The 16,374-nt window shown below is 44.6% G+C and overlaps 1 long non-coding RNA gene across 1 annotated transcript; it reads right to left on the reverse strand.

The window, feature by feature from the left end:
• Positions 1 to 1,192: 1,192 nt before the first annotated feature.
• Positions 1,193 to 2,567, reverse strand: LOC146965748 (uncharacterized). Its single transcript, XR_015034672.1, has 3 exons — positions 2,476 to 2,567; positions 1,511 to 1,587; positions 1,193 to 1,401 (listed from the first exon to the last, which is right to left on the reverse strand). It is a non-coding gene; the product is annotated as an uncharacterized LOC146965748 (long non-coding RNA).
• Positions 2,568 to 16,374: the final 13,807 nt, after the last annotated feature.

Consider the following 16,374-nt stretch of genomic DNA (forward strand, 5'->3'; position numbering starts at 1 on the left):
TCTACAGGTTTATGTGGACGTCACAGTCTGGAAATGAGTGAAAGTTTGTAAGTTTAGCATAAAAGCACAAAAAGCTAAATTACTGAAATGACTAAAACACTTGTTTTGATAGAGACATCCATGAATGACATGAATACAAATATTAATACTTATAATACTAATAATTTGAGCAATTCTTAATGTTAGTGATGCTATCTACATAATGGATGTGTGTGAATGCATATACACCTGCCTGTACATGTGCATCCCTGTATACAAGATCTTGACCCTTGATCAACACTGATTTTCATTCAAGTGTAGTACAGTTGTTAACAGATAAAGTACTAAATAACTTGGAGAGAAGAGTATAGTGTCAGTCAGCTGAACGTGCTGAAACAGTTACAGTTACCTCTCACTTGATGCCATATGCCTTGGCATAAAGCACAGACAACAAGGACGTCATGGTGGTCAGGTGGCTGTATTCAGGGCAGGCTTCACTTATGTAGGACCAGTACTTGCCAACTACGTCCATACAGAAGACTGGAGGACTTGAGAACATGGGATATGCGAAGATCTCTCCCCTGTAGGATTGCATACAGCATTAATAGCAGTAATTGTTGTACTGATGGTGAAAATATATTAACAGTCACACATAAAGTAGTAAGTAAAATTGCAATTAAACTCTTATTGTCTTCTTTCAAAAAACAAACAAACAAAACAAAACCAAAAGAGCCCAATAGATAGATTCATTCAACTGCTGGGTTTTTGTTAGTCTGTGAAAGTGAGTTAGTGAAACCTTAATCAATTATTCAAGTGTAGTACGGTTGTGAATAGATGAAGTGCAAAATGACTTGTAGAGAAGAGTATAGTGTGTCAGCTTAAACAGTGAAACATGTTGGTTGCATAGATTTAGGAGAATATAGTTAGGACTATCAACAAGAATAAGAATGTTATTATACGGTACTTGCCTGTACATATTTAGAGCACAAAGAATAATGCCATGATGGCATAACTCTTGTATGATACACACCTGCTCATCAAGGCAAATTGAATTATCATTTCATGACCGGAGTCAACAACATTTTGTTGTCAAGGTAACGTGTCGTGAGAGTGCTGTTCCAGTCATGTTTACAGCATCTGGACCCTCACAGACTCTCACACTCTGTCTTAGATCTGACGTCACTTAAGTCAGTGAGCATTCAGGGCTTGAGTCTTTAGGGGGCGGATTGGAACTGGGCCTATAGTGTGGGTCAGCTGATGTGTGGATATACATACATATTTAGAGCACAAAGAATAATGCCATGATGGCATAACTCTTATATGATACACACCTGCTCATCAAGGCTGGAGCTACTCCCCTAGTCCTCCTCGTTGTCCTCGCCTTTGCTGCATTCAGCTGAGACCGACCACAGATGCCCTTTCCTGGTGCATACAAAGACAAAAAGTTTCTAATGTTATTTTAAAAATAAACTTTCAAGTAGTACAAGAAGTTCAATGAGAATCTATGTGGAAAATACACAAAAGCACTTACTGTACATGCTTGGCCCTCATTTGGAAGTCATCATCATTGCAGAGAAGCACCCGTCAAAGTAGCCCCCTTCCTCAGAGCTGGAGAAAATAAAAAATAAAAACAGTACATTGGTCACACCATGTCCATTTATGTCCATCTCAGTTGAATGAACCCAAACATGTTGCAAAAATGTTGCATTTTGTCATTATTGTGTGTCTCCTGCACCCACTCCCCATTTAACTAACTAACGCAAGCCAAAATAGTTTTGGCTCACTGAAAGATGACGGCAAAAATGGACGCATCTGTCCTTTTGGTTGTTTAACACGGCTGAAAATCATCATCTATTAATGGAGTTTCCGCTCCTGCCCGCTCCCGTTGATTTTTATTCCCGTCCCGTCCCAATCACAGGATTAATAAAACTTTGACTCCCATCCCGCGAGAATCACGTGACCCGTGGGAATTTCCAACAAGTATCATCCTCTATTCTGCGCACAGCTTGTCCACCTTGAAAGAGCTTATCACCCACTCCATAAAACTCTGGTAAAACGGTGTTCAAACACACTTTGCCAGTCTGTTGACAGAATAATTGAAAATACACTTATATGTAGAATTAAAGGTGGCAATTGTAAATATTGCATAAGCCAGCCCACCCTGGCATACTCCATTTTCTGCCAGCATCCATATGAAGTTTAGGCGAGAGTTCTCAGGTGGTGTTATGTTGCGTGTGTTGGAAATATGATTGGTAAGAGCACCGGTGTGATGCTGCACTGAGCTAATTTAAGGTGGTACTGTGGCTTAAATCAGGCCCTGTGAAAATCACATTCTAAATGAAGTATTATGGTGATGTTGAGGTGTGCAGGCCTACGACTACAACTACTACAGACTTCAGAAAGCTTCTTGGACTGGTACATCCGCATAGAAATCCTAACATGATGTTTTTCTACCAAAATAAGAATAATGATGCACAAATTATCATGATCACATACCAAATCCTGGCTCTTGTTCATCAAGCATCTCCACACCGGTCTCCTCAAGGACACAGAGATGATCATCACGTTTTCTCCATCGTGGCAGGTCTAATGCCTTTGTCCTCTTTTTTGACCTAAAAAAACCCCACAATATAATCAAAGTAATGCAGTTAACCACACAGACTTCCTGCACAAATGCATCATAATATCTGATCCCCATGCATGGAATAAGATATTTAAATTACCTTTATGTCAGGCTCTTCGTTTTACTGAGCATCTCATTGAACTCAGCTTCAGCTGTAGCCATTGTAGGTATTATCTGTTACCTGTAAAACAGTGAGAAAAGTACAGTGAGGGCTGGCATGTAGCATTAATGTTAGCCTAGCTATGTTAACGTTAGCCTAATCATTAAAATCTACATCAAACAGTGCAGCTAGTAAAGTCAGCCAGTTTAACAACTTTGATCAACCACATCTGTCAAACTTTGTTTGTGGTTGACGACACTGGCTGGTTTTTGGAGGTAAAATAGCTTTAACTGTTAATTATTTTATCACAATTTTCCATGTTGTTTGTTTACGTTACCTGAACGGGGGCTGCCTGTCGGTGAGACGATGACGGACTTGCCGGAAGCTACGTCAGTCACAATGAAATCAGCTGATCGTTCACTGTAACCATAGCAACGATGGAAATCTGAGCAATCTTCGTAATAACTAACAAACGAAATACACATTAACTGAATAAATATAACGTTAATGATTAAAATAATGCACCAAACGTTGGCCTACACAATAATGAAAAAAAAAAAAAACATTCATAAAATAGCGTTTAAAACAACCACGACATCTGCTTTCATTCAACATATATTTAGAGAGTAAAACATACATTTCTCGCTAGAAATGTCCTCAAACAATGCCAGATATATCCCGAAATGTTGTTTTTATGGCCAGAAAGCTGAATGAAAATTTTGTACACATATTAACAGGTTCAATTTGCCAAACAAAACATAATTTGAATTCGTTCAACATAGATTTTGAAAGTAAAACACACATTTTTCGTTAGAAATGTCATAAAAAATATGTTGAAATGTTATTTTTGCGGCCAAATTACTGTATAAATATTGTATTATTCGTATGAATACGAATTCAGCTGCAAATGGTACGAGGTTCAGTTATCCAATGGGAGGGGAGCTCACGGCGTCTTTCAGCACCGCGGCCGGATCGGAATAGGAGTGAATGGATGGCTGGAGCACTTGCACTGAGCGTCACATATCGCCGCGGAGGGGATTGCATTAAAATCAATTGAAATCCCTGTGCGTTCAGGTCCCACGCTGAGGGGTACCTTGAGCGTCTGGAAACAACGCGAAAGGGCCCTGACCAAACGTCCGTTTATTACGCCTTGGGAGTGAGACTGTGTTGCTCACCGACGGCCAGAGTGTCACGGAGCGGCCCCCGCTGCAGTCAGACACCCGCTCCGCTCCGTGAGGGGGAAAAACACGCTATATTTTTTATATCTCTCAATCCAAATGTGTTTTTCTGCACTTTATTTTGATGATACAAGTCTGATCTTCACAGAGGAGTAGGGCAAGACATTCAACATGGCGTTGCCATTAAAAAAACGCTAAGACGAGTTATCTCGTCTTTGGCAGACTACGCTTGGATTCGCTAAGACGAGATAACTCGTCTTTGGCAGTGAAAGAGTTAATTGTCTGTGTACTTTTATGTTTGCATGTCTGTGTACACTAAGAAGGAAGAATGTGTGATATTACTAATCTGCAACAAAATCATGTAGGACTGGGAGGAGTTGGGGGTGGGAGGGAATAAGGCCCCGTCCAGATTATAGGGCTGGGTAAAAATATCGATTCAGCAATGCATTGCAATTCTTTTCTCTGCAATTCAATATCGATTCAGCAATCTTCTGAATCGATTCAAGCCCCTGGCCAGTGGGGGCGCTGCGAGCAACACCCTCGTGTGATTCGCGCTGTACAGACGGGGGCCGCACTAGACCAAACCATAACAATATGGGAGTGAGTAGCAGCAGCAGCGTTAAGCCAGCACCTTCAAACCTGAAAGCAGATGTGTGGATTCATTTTGTATTTATAGGCGCCGATTCCGTGGGTGCTCCGGTGCTCAAGCACCCACTGACCAGGTTGAGCCACCAGATGCGTATTTCTCCGTGCCGCGAAAAAGCTAAAGCTGACGCAATTGCAATTGTGTGCGGGGGTAGAAACTATCGGTTTATTGAGGACGTAAAGTCGGCGATTTTAACATGGGGGTCTATGAAGAATGCTGCTTTCTGGTACCAGCCACCAGCGACAGCTGAGGGGATTGCAGTTTTTTGAACGGGGAAGTGAGCTTCACTTCTCAGACCGACAACTGCCCCCTTGTGATAAGCACACGTTGTTATTGATATTGTAGCGTCAGACCCGACGACAAGTCAACAACATAACACAAACTTATCTGACAGCTGCTCTCACTTCTTCCTCTGCTCCTCCTCACTCACTCACCTACACACAGATAGGACTCTGTCTTCCTCACACTCACCCCAGCCCCTCAGTTTCTCATCCCACCTGCCCGTACCATACACATTGACAGTCAGTCAGAAATCACAGAACTTAAACATCATAACAAGAACATTACTGCGGGGTCGCTATTTCAGTTGTGCAGTCAACTATTATTAATAACATTGTTTTGTATTGTTTTATTACTCAAAATGTTATGAGTTATTTTCGAGGAAAGTATCACATAGCCTAATTTAAATTTAGCTGCACTGTAGTTCAGTGTTAAAGCAGTGTCATATTTTGTTATGCTATGAGTTATACTATGGCTGTTCATAAGGCATGAAACTAAACAAATAATTATTAAAAAAAAAAAAATCTGGTACTCTTATTTGTGTATTTCTGCTTGATACTGAATCGATATCGAAGCATTTCAATCAATATCGAATCGAATCGATATCGAATCGAATCATGACCTAATGAATCGAAATCGAATCGAATCGTGAGATTCTCAACAATACCCAGCCCTACCAGATTAATCCGTTTTTTTCGAATCCGGATAAATACTTTATCAGATCGGCCTCGCGTCCACACGAATCCGCCGTTTTCAGGGGTGAAAATGGTATTTTTTGAAAACGGGTCCCAGAGTGGGAAAATTTGAAAACGGCGCCCCAGCGTATCCGTCTGGACGGCCAATACGGCTTTTTTCAGAAACGATGATGTCATGCCCCCCGCCTCTCTACCTGTAACCTGAGACACACACACACACACACACACACACACACACACACCGCTGCAGCAGCTGCTGCACACTGACAGTCTCGGCCGACTACCGTCGGGTCGCTCAGACGCTGCAGCTGTATTGCGCCTGTTTAATCATCACTGATCATCGTATTTACTCTGACACGACTCCCTGTCAACATTTAATCCATGTTTGAGTTTGAATACAGCGGGGGACTAGTGATGTGTCGGTCGCGAACGATCCGGCTCTCCCTCTCTCTAGCTGGTGCGGGCACTCACGCAGGCACATGGACAGGTAGGGTAGTGACAGTAATAAACAAATGCGCTAAATCGCGCTAATGCGTTCAAATTGCTATCCTCCCCCCATCTGACAGTCTGACCGTCCGACGGAGGGGGGGGGGGGCATTTGGGCATTTAAATAAGCAGTAAGCAGTTCAAAGGCAGAGTGTAGATTGTGCAAGGTGAAAATCTCATATGGAGCAGGCTCCACAAACACATGCACAGGCACATCTGTATGCAGGATGTACAGCATTGACAATTTTGATTGCTTATTTTGATTTTGATTTTTTTTTTTTGACATGAGAAGTTTTCATCCATAAGTGCAAAAGAAACGTTAGTCTGGAGCCCTGGACTTTGTTTTTTATAGGCCTACTTTATAATTTATTTTTGTAACACTCTATTCAAGGTTGAGTGTGTTCAGTAAATAAAGGCATAAATGAAAATATTTGATATAATGTTTGTTTTTTTACATTAGTAATTAATTTTACACATAGTTTTGCATTATTTTGGTGATAGCAACATAAAATCTGAGGAGCCACTTGGGAGCCGAAAGAGCCGGCTCTTTTTAGTGAGCCGAGCCGAAAGAACTGGCTCTCCAAAAAGAGCCGGAATTCCCATCACTACGGGGGACTTCTTCTATTGAATTACAGCGGGGACTTTCCGTCTTCTTCTCTGTCTTAAGTGTTGTGTGGCAGCGCTGCAGCGCCGCACACACTCCACACACACGCCTGCAGTATGTAGGTACTACAGCGTTTTGGGTCGTTTTCAGGTGATCCATGTGGACGCAGATATTTCTGAAAACGATGCCGTGTTTACGGAGATTTTTTTCAAAACGATTAAGAAAAAGATCGGATTCGGTGAAGCCGCGTATTCGTCTGGACGGGGCCTAAGTTGTTGTTTTTGAAAAAAGAAAAATCCTGATTTTTCATTGTATGTACTTTTGCCTGTCAAATGAATAAAAACATTAATAAAAAAAATACAGATGAGAAATAAAATGCTGAAAAACAGGAGTCCAATCAGGAGAATGCCTTCACAAGAAATGAGACCATTTCCCAGAAACCCAGTTTGTAAATGTGAAAGTGAAAGACCTCTGTCTCTAAAAGGCCAGAGGAAGCTCTCATCCCCATTAAGAAGACTCATGATGACAAAATGCAATAATGCAGTTGGCAAATAAATAAATAATAAATAATGCAGGATGAAAGCATCTCTGATCAGATTATCTGAACCACACCCGGTCCAGGAGACCAGAGTCTGTTTGAGACGTGGCTTTTATTTGAGAACTAAGGAGATGCTGTGGTGCCGCAGGGGGGAGAAGCACTTTAACCAGAAGCCGGATATCATACTCTATCTGACCAAGGGAAATTAGACACATTAATATCACGTTGCATTTGGCAGGGGAAGAGGCCAAGAATTCGCTATAAAACTCTCCAACTAGCAAAAGACAAAGGAGGCCTTGCTCTTCCAAATATTAAAGATTATCACCAAGCGGTGCAGATAAACATTTTGGTTAACATTTGCAACCCTTCCTATAAAGCAAAGTGGAAAGACAGTCTGAAACTAGCCGTTGGCTAACACTAGCACCTTTACATTTTATTATGTTCATTAATGTGCATTGTCCTCCTTAAATAAAAAAAAAAAAAAAAAAAAGACTGTATGTCAGATATCTAGTGATATTCCATTACAAGCAATTATTGGGGATAGTGGGTTGATTACTTGACTAAAAGACACAAACCCATGGATTAAAATTGTCATGCTCACTGAGTATAGATGTGTTCTGGACTTTATTCACTTCCTGTTTTATTTTGTTAAGCTCTGTTTCATCCTTGTTTCACTCCCACTTCCTGTCAAGTTTCCCGCCAGTTTTCAGCCACACCTGTTTGCCATCACTAATCATCCACTCAGTACTTATACACCTAGTGTTCCATACCTACCTTGCCAGATTGTCAAGGTTCCTCGGTTCCCAGCTCTCGCACGTTCTTCAAGTGTATGTATACTCGTGTTTGACCTCTTGCCAGTATTTTTAACCCTGCTCTTGCCTTGCCCTGTTTGATACTTTTGCCTGTGGTTTTTGGACCTTTTTGACAGTTTTTTGACTCTGCCTTTGTCTAGCCCTTGCTTGTACTTTCACCCCGTGGACTGCCTATTTGTGAATGACCTCTGCTCGTCCTGTAATAAAGTGTGTGTTTGATCTCTGCACTTGAGTCTCCAAGCCTGTTCTTTACAGTACAATCTGGCCAATGACTTACTCAGCAGGATCAGACCCCATAAGCGCTGCCATACGCAACCAGGGTCAGCGTCTTCACCAGCATGAGGAAGTTTTGGAATCCCTCTCCGTAAGCATGCAGCGTCTCCAAACACAACAAGGAGGCATGCAATCTTCCCTGGAATCAATGGTGAGTGCATTAGCTAACCAGATGCAGGTGATGCAGGAGAGCATGACAACACTCCCGGTTCCTGTGGTGGAGGCCAACCCTGGAATCCCACCTCCTCACGTGGGCCCTCATACTCCTGAACCACGAGGGATTCAGATCGAGAAGTACGAGGGTAATCCTGCCACCTGTCGCTCATTTCTGGTAAACTGCTCTCTTCTTTTTGAGTTAAATGCTTCCTCCTACTCCTCAGAGAGAGCTAAGGTTGCCACTGTGATCACTCACCTCACAGGCAAGGCTAGAGAGTGGGCAACGGCAGAGTGGGCAAGGCAGTCAGAGGTTTGTCAAAGTTTTTCTGAGTTTTCCATGGCACTTCGTCAGGTTTTTGAGCACTGTACACCTGGTCGTGAGGCAGCCCGAGGACTGCTACAGATCCGTCAGGGAAGATCCAGAGTCTCTGAGTATGCTATAGAATTTCGGACAATGGCTGCTGATAGTGATTGGAATAACTCCTCCCTCTGTGATGCCTTTCTGAGTGGATTGTCTGAGGAGATTAAGGATCTACTGGCTCCCCTTGATATCCCTACAGACCTGAATGCTCTCATTTCCCTTGCTGTCAAGATTGATAACCGGCTGGTGGAGAGGAAGAGGGAGAGATCCCAGCGTGCTACGCATCTCCCAACCTACAGTAGGCAGCAACGGGCGGGTGAGAGATCTCCTGAACTGTCTGTTTCTGGTTCCTCCAGTTCCCCTGTTGCCCCGGAGGAACCCATGCAGCTGGGACGCACTCGTCTATCTCCTGAGGAACGACAGAAGAGGATGTCTGAGGGGCGGTGCATCTATTATTATTATTATTATAACCTTTATTTAACCAGGTTTGTCCCATTGAGATCCAAGATCTCTTTTGCAAGAGAGACCTGGCCAAGAATGACAGCAGAGTTTCAACACATAGTCACATTAATTAAAAAACATAAAACAAACAAACAGAACAAAAAAAACAAAATTGAATTAAAAAATTCAATCTATTGTGGGCAACATGGACACTTTCTCGCCCGCTGTCCAGTAAAAGACAGGGCTCAGCAGTAGAAAGGAGGGTACTGGTGAGCCGAACCTTAGCTGGTCCTCCTAACCGACCTCTTACCATGGCTAAACTGTTTACTCCTTCTGTGTCTCTTGAGTTGTCTGTACTCATTGATTCAGGAGCTGATGACAATTTTATGGACATTGACCTGGCCAAACAGCTCATGCTGGATACAGAGCTGTTGCCTCAACCATTAGTCGCTCATGCTCTGGACGGACATCTGCTAAGCCGAGTCACTCACCGTACTCAACCAGTGAAGCTTCAAGTGTCAGGTAACCACTCTGAGACACTTTTTTTCAACCTGATCAATTCTCCTCACATGGCACTTATTCTGGGCTATCCGTGGTTGAAGAAGCACAATCCCCTGGTAGATTGGCAAACGGGTCTCATCTCTAGCTGGGGGGAGCAGTGTTCTGTCTCATGTTTAACTGCTGCTGTTCCTTTCACTGACTCTCCCAAGCCTTCTGTGTTCCCGGACCTCTCTGCTGTTCCCCCAGAGTATTTGGATCTCAAGGAGGTTTTTAATAAAGCCAGAGCCTCCTCCCTGCCGCCGCACCGACCCTATGACTGCGCCATTGAGCTCCTTCCTGGATCCTCGCCTCCCAGGGGTCGGTTATACTCCCTCTCTGCCCCTGAGAAGGAGGTCAGGAATGAATACATTCAGAAGTCTTTAGCTGCTGGGCTCGTTCGACCATCTTCTTCTCCTGCTGGTGCTGGGTTTTTTTTTTGTGCAGAAGAAGGATAAGACCTTGCGCCCCTGTATCGACTATCGAGGCCTTAACGACATTACTGTTAAGAACAGGTACCCCCTTCCTCTCCTCACGTCTGCCTTTGAATCATTACAGGGGGCTACCATCTTTTCCAAGCTGGACCTGCGCAATGCCTACCACCTGGTCAGGATACGGGAGGGCGACGAGTGGAAGACGGCTTTTAACACCCCAAGTGGCCACTATGAATACTTGGTGATGCCTTTTGGTTTAACCAATGCCCCTGCTGTCTTTCAAGCTCTGGTGAATGATGTGCTAAGGGACATGCTCGATCGTTTGTTTTTGTGTATCTCGATGATATCCTCATCTTCTCCAGGTCTAAGCAGGAGCATGTTAAACATGTACGCCAGGTTCTACGGAGACTTCTGGAGAACCAGCTTTTCGTGAAGGCGGAGAAGTGCGAGTTCCACGTCTCCAAGGTTTCCTTCCTGGGGTCCATTGTGGCTGAGGGTAGTCTTCAGATGGATCCCTCTAAGGTCAGAGCTGTGTCTGAGTGGCCCAGGCTGGAGACAAGGAAACAACTTCAACGTTTTTTGGGTTTTGCAAACTTCTATAGACGTTTTATAAGAAGTTACAGTTCTGTTGCCGCTCCTTTACATGTTCTCACGTCTCCAGGAACCTCTTTCCGCTGGACTCCTGCTGCTGAAGAGGCCTTCCAGCACCTGAAACAGAGGTTTTGTTCAGCTCCCATTCTGACTCTCCCTGATCCTAACCAGCAGTTTGTTGTGGAGGTCGATGCATCGGATGTGGGTGTGGGGGCTGTCCTTTCGCAACGCTCCACTGTCGACAACAAGATTCACCCTTGTGCCTTCTTTTCCAGACGTCTCTCTCCGGCGGAGAGGAATTATAATATTGGGGATCGTGAACTGTTGGCTATAAGACTGGCGCTAGAGGAGTGGAGACAGTGGCTGGAGGGGACCCCACAGCCTTTTCTTGTGTGGACTGATCACAAGAATCTCGAGTACATCCGGACGGCCAAGCGGCTGAACCCAAGACAGGCGAGGTGGTCTCTCTTTTTCAACCGCTTTAATTTTTCTCTCTCTTACCGCCCAGGTTCCAAGAATGCAAAGCCGGATTCCCTGTCTCGTCAGTTTGAGCCCGAGTCTGCTCCACAGACACCAGCTACCATCCTTCCTTCTGCCTGTTTTCTGGGTGCCCTCACATGGGAGATGGAGAGTGAGGTGCGGCAGGCCCTGGATGGGGTTGAGGTCCCGGAGGATTGTCCTGTTGGAAGGTTGTTTGTTCCGCCTCATCTCCGAGGTCGTGTCGTCCAGTGGGCCCACACCTCCAAACTTGCCTGTCACCCAGGAGTGAGCAGGACCATCAGCTTCCTCACTCAGCGGTTCTGGTGGCCCACTATGAGAAGGGAGGTGAGTGAGTTTATTGCTGCCTGTCCAGTCTGTTCACAGAAGAAACCCTCCCGTGCGGTGCCTGCAGGACTTCTCCAGCCCCTGCCTGTTCCCAAACGCCCCTGGTCCCATATCTCCCTGGACTTTGTCACAGGATTACCAGTATCCGAAGGTAACTCTGTTGTTCTGACAGTCATCGATCGCTTCTCTAAGATGGCTCACTATATTCCCTTGCCCAAGTTACCCTCTGCCAGGGAAATGGCAGAGGTGGTGTTGTCGAATGTTTTTCGTCTCCATGGTCTTCCCCAGGATGTGGTGTCAGACAGAGGCCCGCAATTCACGTCCCGTTTTTGGAAGGAGTTCTGTTCCCTCATTGGTGCCACAGTCAGTCTGTCCTCAGGGTACCACCCACAGTCCAATGGTCAAACGGAGCGATACAACCAGGAGATGGAGACGGGACTGCGCTGCCTGGCTTCTCAACATCCGACTTCCTGGAGTAAGCAGCTCTTATGGATTGAATATGCCCATAATTCTCTGCCTGTTTCTGCTACAGGGTTGTCCCCGTTCCAGTGTGTGTATGGTTTCCAGCCTCCCATTTTTCCTGAGTTGGAGCACGAGGTTGCAGTCCCTTCGGCTCACGCTCTCGTTCGGCGCTGTCATCTGGCGTGGAGGAGGGCCAGAGCGGTTCTTCTCCGGACGTCCACACTCTACCAGCGCCAAGCCAACCGCCATCGCAGACCAGCTCCTGCCTACCAGCCGGGCCAGAGAGTCTGGCTATCGACCAAGGACCTGCCTCTTCGGGTTGAATCCCGCAAGCTGGCACCTCGCTTCATTGGCCCTTTCCCCATCTCCAGAGTCATCAATCCTGCTGCTGTTCGACTTCGCTTGCCACGTCACATGAGGATCCATCCGACCTTTCATGTCTCCAAGGTCAAGCCTGTGACTGAGTCTCCACTGGTTCCCCCCTCCCAAACCCCTCCTCCCCCCCGTCTTGTTGACGGAGAGCCCACGTATTCAGTTAACCGGTTACTGGCAGTCCGCAAGAGGGGCAGGGGTCGTCAGTATTTGGTTGACTGGGTGGGCTACGGCCCTGAAGAGCGGTCATGGGAGCCATCCAGGAACATCATGGACTCTTCCCTCATTAGGGATTTTCACCAGCGCCATCCGGATCTTCCTGGTCCGTCCGGTGCCGTCCCTTGACGGGGGGGTACTGTCATGCTCACTGAGTATAGATGTGTTCTGGACTTTATTCACTTCCTGTTTTATTTTGTTAAGCTCTGTTTCATCCTTGTTTCACTCCCACTTCCTGTCAAGTTTCCCGCCAGTTTTCAGCCACACCTGTTTGCCATCACTAATCATCCACTCAGTACTTATACACCTAGTGTTCCATACCTACCTTGCCAGATTGTCAAGGTTCCTCGGTTCCCAGCTCTCGCACGTTCTTCAAGTGTATGTATACTCGTGTTTGACCTCTTGCCAGTATTTTTGACCCTGCTCTTGCCTTGCCCTGTTTGATACTTTTGCCTGTGGTTTTTGGACCTTTTTGACAGTTTTTTGACTCTGCCTTTGTCTAGCCCTTGCTTGTACTTTCGCCCCGTGGACTGCCTATTTGTGAATGACCTCTGCTCGTCCTGTAATAAAGTGTGTTTGATCTCTGCACTTGAGTCTCCAAGCCTGTTCGTTACAAAAATGTTAATGAGGATTTGACACAGGGTAAGAAATGAAAACAAGGCTAAAGAATTCAATTTATTTGGGGTGGGACAGTGCATGTTCATAAACGAAACATAAAATCATAAACAAGCCGGATTGTAGCCACAGGCTAATTTCTATCCTTTGTCCCATACTTAGATGTTCCCTAGTAAAAACACAAATACAGTAACAATAAACTAGAAAATTTCCTCTCGGGAAATTTTGAATGGGCCACGGGAGCTACTGCGGGTTGTGCCATCTCTGTCAACATGGGAATCAAACCCACGATCTTAAGGTCAAGACAGAGCTGATCAGACAGACACATGATCATCTTTCTATAAGCACTGATATGGAGGAGCTGTAACCACATTAGGTTAACTGTGTGTGTGTGACTGACTTGACACATAGTTAGTTAGTAGCTGCATCCTGTGTCAGTCTGATTTAGCTGTGTCTGTGTTTATAAACATTTAAACGAGCGCCAGGTGGATTGTTTATGAAGTTAACGAGCTCTGGCCTGAGGATCAAAGAGGTTACCACGGCGATAGGGGCCCCCGCAGGCTGAGACAGACAGAAACCTGGAGAAAAAGAGGCATTTTCTGCCTCTGCACCGGCCTCACATTTAGGCTTAGCATGACAAAACGGTAACTCCTATCAGAACAAAACACAGATCAACGTTGCTCTAAGGACTTACTGAAAATTTCGGTACGATTTGGTGTTTCTACAGTAAATATTTTGGCGACGCTGGCAGTTTTAAAACATCAGGCCGTTCTGCTTCTCTCAGAAAATATTTGTATTGGACTCAATGAGGAGCAGAGACAGACGTGGCCGCACTTAGAGGCTCAGAGTTTAAATTCTGTAAGTCTCTCTGATATTTTGAGCAGATTAAGAGATCAAGGATGAGCTCGTCTACAACCGTGGCCGAAATTATGTGTCTAGAGTGTAAATTGTGGCCGTTTGGAGTTTGGATAGAGAAAAAATCTGGAGTTTTTCTGGCATCTCTCCCACTCTAACCGATGATGTCACCCACTCTGACACGAACATTCCGTGCAATACACACCCATTATAATCTCATAATTTCTCCAAAAATGATCATGGCCATTGATCATGGATTGATCAAAAACTATATGACCTATCAAAACGTGGAGTAATACGACAATACACAAGACTTGTGTCTACTGTTTAAAGTTTAAATGGAGTCTCTAGGTGAAAGTATGCCTGAGCAGTAGACGTTTGTTAAACTCCAATGATTGGTCTTTTTCGCTCTTTTTTTCTCCGCCCGTCCCATTGACTTACATGCAAAAATTTTGCGCCGTTTTTCGCGACTTACGTCGAAAAATTCGTACACTGTTGAGAAAAGTAATAGCACAGTGATCCCAATCAGGACGCACGTTTTGATATATAATTTGTCCTGCAACTCGACTAGTAGCGAACCGAAAGTCGGCCGGAAGTGGAAAAATAACTAGAAAAAGCATTTCCAAGAATGGAAATGGTGTGACTGCTGAAAGCAGCAGAACGCTGTTGCAGAATTAGCAAATAGTGCAAGCAGTGATCAACATACAAATGTTTGACCAAGGTCGGAATCGAACCCACAACCTCCATGGTCAGTAGACTTCCACTCTGCCTCTAGGCCACAGTGCACACACAGTTGCAGAGACTGTTGTCTGTTAATGATCTGCACTCTGTCTCACTCTGAAGTTAACGAGCCCAAAGCTGCACCTGTTGGAAACACTGTCAACATCAAGAAAGCTTGAGAGTCAAGCTTGAATGACTTAGAATGAAAATTTCTGTGAATTTCAGGCTGAGAGCAGCAGTTTCAACATGAAGCAAGTTATCAGAAGTCAACAGTGGACGACTGGGAAAATAATTCACTATAAGAGGCAAGATTTGAACCAGCAACCTTCAGGTCTTCAGACCAGCAAGCTAACCACTAGGCTACAGACAGAGACAGTACGTGAGGGGCAAAGAAAACCTTTGATAAGAGGATCACTGGCTTCTGCTTAAAAAAAAAAAGTAAGGAAAGTGCAGAAATTAACCACAACAAGTAAGTAGAGGACACTTTTGTGAAAATAGTGCAAGCAGTGATGACCATACAAATGGTTGACCAAGGTAGGAATTGAACCCACAATCTCATGGTCAGAAGACTTTGACTTTGCCTCTAGGCCACAGTGTACACACTGTTGCAAAGACTGTTGTCTGTTGATGAGCTGCACTCTGTCTCACTCTGAAGTTAACGAGCTGCACCTGTTGGAAACACACTGTGTCAACACCAAGAAAGCTTGAGAGTCAAGCTTGAATGACTTAGAATGAAAATGTCTGTGAATTTCAGGCTGAGAGCAGCAATTTCAACATGAAGCAAGTTATCAGAAGTCAACAGAGGACGACTGGGAAAATAATTCACTATAATTGTTATTGAGGCAAGATTTGAACCAGTAACCTTCAGGTCTCCAGCTCAGCAAGCTAACCACTAGGCTACAGGCAGAGACAGTACGTGAGGGGCAAAGAAAACCTTTAATAAGAGGATCACTGGCTCCTGCTTTAAAAAAAAAGGTAAGGAAAGTGCAGAAATTAGCCACACCAAGAAAGAAGAGGACTTTTTTGTGACCTGTGACTATTTTTTGGTGAATTAAAATGATTTAAAAAGCACTTAACAGCAAGTTACAAACGGTGGCACTAGCAATTAATGCGTCTCTTAACGACCACCTGTAACCAATTGAGGGTGATGGAGGGGAGCAGAATTCATAACAAGAGTGCTCAACCTGGATTTGAACCAGTGACCTTGGGGTTGGCAAGCAGCCACCCTAACCACTACACTAGAGTAGAGTTGGGGAGAAGAGAGGTTGAGACTTTGATGAATGTGAGATTTTTCAATGATGCTTAAGATAAAAAGAAATTAGTATAAATTAGCCACACCAAGTAAGAAGAGGACTTTTTTGTGACCTGTGACTATTTTTTTGGTGAATTAAAGCAGAACTATGTAGGATTTGGGCTGTAATTATTGTGGCTCAGAGTCACTGTGATGGTTGAGTGACCTGTTATGAAGTGAATGGGGTCTAGGCCAATGCGCTCACCCCCCCCACTGGCTGAAAACCGCACTTGCAAGATCAGTCGTCCGTCTCGGTGTTACAAATCTCGTCAATGGATAGAACTA

This window comes from Trachurus japonicus, chromosome 21, assembly GCF_045865225.1.
Source record: "Trachurus japonicus isolate A0001 chromosome 21, Traja_1.0".
Taxonomy (NCBI): domain Eukaryota; kingdom Metazoa; phylum Chordata; class Actinopteri; order Carangiformes; family Carangidae; genus Trachurus; species Trachurus japonicus.